We start from the raw sequence: 6000 nt of genomic DNA on the forward strand, positions 1-6000 counted from the left end.
GGAACAAAGGAATTTTATTATTTTTTAAATTATAGTTTATTTACAATGTTGTGCTAATTTCTGCTGAACTGAACAAAGATCTTTTAGTTAAGATATATTATCAGATCTCATATCGTTAACTTATGAAGCAAAATGAAAAAGGTTAAAAAGGAAAAATAAGTCAAATATAACTCATCAGTTTTGTTTCTTTACATTATAAAATTAACATGTGTAATATCTGCCTTAAAATTTTTAAGTGACTTAAGAAGTAGGAGTTAAAGTTGTTTTAAGAATAGTCACAATGTTATTACTCTATCCAATATTCTTCTTCAAAAGTTGGGATCTGTTAATACACAAAATGCTCCAAAATGTTAATATAAAATCAATTTCCAGGCAATAACTTTTTCTTACCTCCTTGATGATTCATTTTATTTCAGGGGAGAGGGGCCACTGAAAACTTCCCAGGATTTGATTCATCAGCTAGAGGTATGTTTTATTGCCGTATTATGCTCATACTTTAATTCTGGACTAAATGTTGTTAATACCTAGTTTTCTAAAGGATTTACTGTATCAGTTTGTGTGTTTACCTGTGCACACGTGTACCATAAAGAATGGTAGAAAAGTAGAAGGCTTACAGTAGCATTTTGTGGCGCTTCTCTGGTTATCTTACTGAAAAAAACTTACATGTTACAGGGATACAGTTGAATGGGCTTTGATAGTCAATAGATGCAATATTAAGTTTTAGGTTTTCACAAGTAGGTGAAAGTATCCTGTCAGGAGATGCATGTCTCTTATCATCTGCTAAATGCTCGCAAAGCATTTTGGCCTCTTCATTATTGGATGAATGATATTGATCAAATGAGATAATACAGAAGAAAGCAGCTATCATGGGCTTGACCCCATTACAGGTTCTCCGTACATGTGAGTTCCTTGTTTGTGTCCATATTCCTGATGGTTTAGGGCCTTCAGGGAGAGACAGATGTACTAACACTCACCCTCTGCCCGTGTGTCTCACGAAACTCCACACAGGCCCAGCTCTAGTTACTCCCTTACCTGGAGGCTTAGATAGGAGAGTGGGTTCCAACTTTCCTTTCTGATTTCCCCCGACCCTCATGTTAGTCTCTCTGCCTCTCTAGCACCAAGGACATTCTTGCATTTGAAAGTTGGCATTTCTTTTTCTTTTTTTTCTTCCCTTTTTTATTTATAATAAATAAATTTATTTATTTTTTGAATGATTTTTATTTTTTCCATCATAACTGGTTTACAGTGTTCCGTCAATTTTCTACTGTACAGCAAGGTGGCCAGTCACATATACATACATACATTCTTTTCTCACATTATCATGCTCCATCGTAAGTGACTAGATATAGTTCCCAGTGTTATATAGCAGGAGAAAATTGGGATTTCTATCACTTGATCACCTGTGTTTAGTTTCCTTTGGCATTCCCATGTGTTTCTACCTGAGCCTCTTTGAAAAGAGATTTCAGTTAGGGTGATTGTCAACAGATTCAGAAGAATTACAGTAAGTATCTCATTTGGAATCTTCTGTAAAGTTGAGTATAAGTGAGCTATTTCCCTTAAAAAAAAAAGTTGGAATAAATTATGGATTCAGGAGTTCCTGCCGTGGCACAGCAGAAACGAATCCAATTAGGAACTATGAGGTTGTGGGTTCGATCCCTGGACTTGCTCAGTGGGTTAAGGATCCGGCGTTGCCGTGAGCTGTGGTATAGGTCGCAGACCTGGCTTGGATCCAGCGTGGTTGTGGCTGTGGCTGTGGCGTAGGCCGGCAGTTACAGCTCCAATTCAACCGCTAGCCTGGGACCCTTCATATGCCATGCCGTGGGTGGGCCCCCCCCCCAAAAAAAACCATTATAGATTCATCTTGTTCAGTTTGATCCATATCTATTCTAAGCCACACCACACCATAGGGGGTGTTTCACTGCAAGAGACCCACTAATCCGCTTCTTCCTGTGTTAGCTTATTCATTACACCAATGTCTGCTGAGTTGTCTACGTGACATAGTCACCAAATATTCATTGAGTTTGTTCTGGGCATCAGACTCTGGGGAGAAGAGCTCTGTGGAGCAAAGAGAACAGAAGGAAGCCCCTACCCCATGGGGCTGATATTCTAGTGGGGCAGATAGACAGTGGAAAATGATGCATAAAATGCCCATATGTAAGTTCTTAGAGATAAAATCATGTAGGATAAGAAGGGAGGTGATAGAGAGGTGGTCAGAAAAGACCTCTTTAAGGGGGTAACGTTTGAGTAGAGTGTTGAGAATGAGCCAGGTGGATACCTTGAGGTAGAAGATTCCAGGCAGGCAGAAAAGTGCCAAGGCCCCGAGGTGCCGGGGGAGGCTGGAGGTGTCTGAAGAACAACAAGGAGGCAAGCATGGATGGAATGGAGTGAGCCAGAAGGGAGGTGACAACATATGACATCCCTGTAGCTGTGGGAAGAGACTTGACTTTTTTTTCAAGTATGATAGCCAACCCACTGAGTGTTTTAAGGAGCAGTGGCATTTCACAGACCTGACTTCTGCTGTTTTTTAAATTTTTTTTTTGGGGGGGGAGGCATGCCTAAAGCATGCAGAAGTTCCCAAGCCAGGGATTGAACCTATGCCACAGCTATAACCAGAGCCTCAGCAGTGACAACACTGGATCCTTAACCCACTGAGCCACTGGGGAACTCCCGGGACTTCTATTTTTAAAGGTTTTTGGGGAGTTCCTACTGTGCCACAGTGGGTTAAGAATCCCAATGCAGTGGCTCTGATGGCTGTGGAGGTGCAGGCTGTATCCCCGGCCCAGCACACTGGGTTAAGGATCTGGCATTGCTGCAGCTGAGGTTCACATTTAATCCCTGGCTGGGACCTTACATATGCCATGGGTGTGGCCATAACGTAAAATAAAATGAAGGATTTTGGGGAGTTCCCTGTGGTGCAGTGGGTTAAGGATCTGGCATGATTACTGTACGGCTTGGGTCCCTGTTGAGGTGTGAGTTCAGTCCCTGGCCTGAAAACGTCCACATGTCACATGTATGCCCCCCATCAAAAAAATAAAAGCTTTTTGTCTTGACCAGCAGGATAAATGGTTTCACTATTTACTGAGATAGGGAACAGAGGGGCAACACCAGATTTAGAGGGTGGAAATCAAGCATTTTATGTTGCTCAAGTAGGATGTTTGAGAGCAGTGTCAGGAAAGGTCAAGAATGGGAGAGAGATTTGGGCGTCACCAGCTTTAGAGGTTTTAAAACCTTAATACTCTGTGAGGCAAACATATTGCCCCCCAAGAGGATTGCAGGCCAGAAAGGAAGAGTAGATGTGGACAGTAGAAAGTGTGGGTGTGGGATGGGAGGAACATGTGGGTGAGTCATTCTGTCTGTTAGATGGCAGGTGTAAAACACATCATTTTCCCTTTTAAAGGACAGGGGAGGGTGCAAAGGACCATTTGAGCTTGAGGTCAGTTTATATAGTGATAGCAAGGCTGTTGGGAAGAGAGTTAAAGTTAATCCTGAAATTATTGCCTCCTTCATATTTTTTAACTAATTTATTATCAAGATCTGTTATTTTTCTTTCTTTTTTTTTCTGGGGCCGCATCCATGGCATATGGAGGTTCCCAGGCTACACAGGTCTGATTAGACCTGTAGCGACCAGCCTACGGCCACAGCCACAGCAACGCAGGATCCAAGCCGTGTCTGCAATCTACACCACAGCTAACGGCAACGCCAGATCCTCAACCCACTGGACAAGGCCGGGGATCGAACCCGCAACCTCATGGTTTCTAGTTGGATTCGTTAACTGCTGAGCCACGACGGGAACTCCAATTCTGTTATTTTTCTTTACACATCACTCTCAGATTCACCCTGTTCTTTTCATTCTTACTGCTCACCTAAAACTAAGTCTTCATTCCTTCACTTCCCTGGTATTTCTCACTCTCAAAGATTTTGCATGCCATTTAAAAGGAATTGTCCTTGGAGTTCCTGTCATGGCTCAGCGGTTAATGAACCCGATTAGTATTCACAAGGACTCGGGTTCCATCTCTGGCCTTGCTTTTTGGGTTGAGGACCGGCATTGCCATGAGCCGTGGTGAAGGTTGCAGACACAGCTCGGATCCCAAGTTGCTGTGACTGTGGTGTAGACTAGCGGCTGTAGCTCCAATTTGACCCCTAGCCTGGGAACCTCCATATGCTGCAGGTATGGCCCTAAACAAACAAAGATAAAAAAATAAATAAATAAAAAATAAAAGGAATCATCCTGAATATTCCTATCTTATCTTCCCAACCATGATTTTCAGTGTTCTTTCCCATAATTCTCCACTTCTCAGTAAATTATAAAATGTGTGGTGAATAGTAAAAAAAATTAAATAAAATAAAAATCTGAATTCGTCCCCTCAATGGTTGGTTGAAGAATGTATAGGTGACAAATTTTATCTTGCTGAGCTGAAAGCAGGAACGCTTTTGACCTCATCTAACCCTCTCAACACCATCTTCCAAGATTCATCACCCTTTTATAATTGAGGATATTATGAGATGAGCTTAGATTCATCCAAAAGCCCAGACATAATTTTTATGGCTAAATATCATGTCTGCATGATCCTCCACGGTAACTGGAGGTGTCCAGGTGTGGAGGAACTTCTACAGGGATTGATTCTACATCAGGGCTCAGAAATCTTCTGGATAGAGTTAACTTGTGTTTTCCTGGGTACAACAAAAATCCTTAGGAGTTCCAAGACACAGCTTTCATGTTTAGGTTTTGGTTTTAAAATTCTGTATGAAAATTATCCATGAGTGCATTTCTTACCAGCTATCTAGAAGACATACACCTAAAGTAGTGATGTTTTCCCTTTCTACTAGGTTTTTGCTGAAGAGGGTTTGAAGCTTGCTCAAAACAGGTAATGCACATATCCCTGCCTGGTGTGGTGGGCATGTCATAAATACCCACTCTGAGGGTGCATTAGTAAGGTATAAAGGCATTTGAGGTTTAAAAGATGGAGTTTCATTGGAGTCATTATAACTTTATTTACCTTTCAGCTGAAAAATGACAATAAGCTTATGCTTCTCGTGGAAATAAACAAGCTTGTTCCTCTATGCCACCAGCTCCAGACAGTAACTAAGATATCTTTGCAGAATCAAGTGTTTCTAAAGGTAAAAGGGAGGTTGGGTTTTCAGGAACGTACTTGAGAAACTTTCACACTTAACCTTTTATTAGGTTAGCTTCCTGCCCCCTTCAAATAAAGTGTGAATACCCAGAGAACAATTTATTTCCGTTTTTCCTGCCTTGATTGCAAGAACCGTTTATCATCTGCAGTTATAACTGACTCCAGGGAGCAAGAGGTTCACCAAATAAGTTCATGTGGGGTCATGATTGATTCCATAGCACTGAGCAGCTACCCTTCAGTCCCAGCATCATCACCTGACTGACTAGGGTACCAACCCCTCTGCTGTTTGTCTTAGAGTGTGAATGCAGCAAAGTAGAGTGCAAGGAATTGCAGAGTAGGAGGCTCACTGCCACTATTTGGTGCCCTTTGAGGAGCCCCTAAACAGTCTGAAATAGAACACACTGATTTTCCATCTACTCTTCCTGGGGTTCCATGAATTTGGCAGGAGATTCAGGTGGCAGTCCCTGCTTCTGTGTTCTGGGGTCTCAGGTTATTAAGTCAGTTCAGATGCTGGAGCTGGGGCAATGCATGCTCCTTAATCCCACTGTGCCACAGGGGAACTTCTTCAAAATATTCTTTTAAATTACAATGGAAATACTGGGAGGATGCTGTGAGGTAATATTATATGCAAAATAGATATATAATTCTTTTACTATCTTTAATATCTTTGTTTTATGACATCTTTGGGAATCAACTGTGCTACATGAAATGGGAATTTGCTGCTTTGTGCTTACATTTTTTAGCTCATAGCACCATCAAAGTGGATGTTTAAATAAAGAGTTGCTACCTGTATTATGTCTGGTGAATATACTTAGGGGACAGCCATGCTGGCACGTTAGTTTAAAGAAGTTTTCTTGTGAGTCAAAAA

This window comes from Sus scrofa, chromosome 1 (genome assembly GCF_054392235.1).
Source record: "Sus scrofa isolate SSC_HxYL_T2T_F1_AM1 chromosome 1, Sscrofa_HxYL_maternal_Yorkshire_Landrace_v2.0, whole genome shotgun sequence".
NCBI lineage: Eukaryota > Metazoa > Chordata > Mammalia > Artiodactyla > Suidae > Sus > Sus scrofa.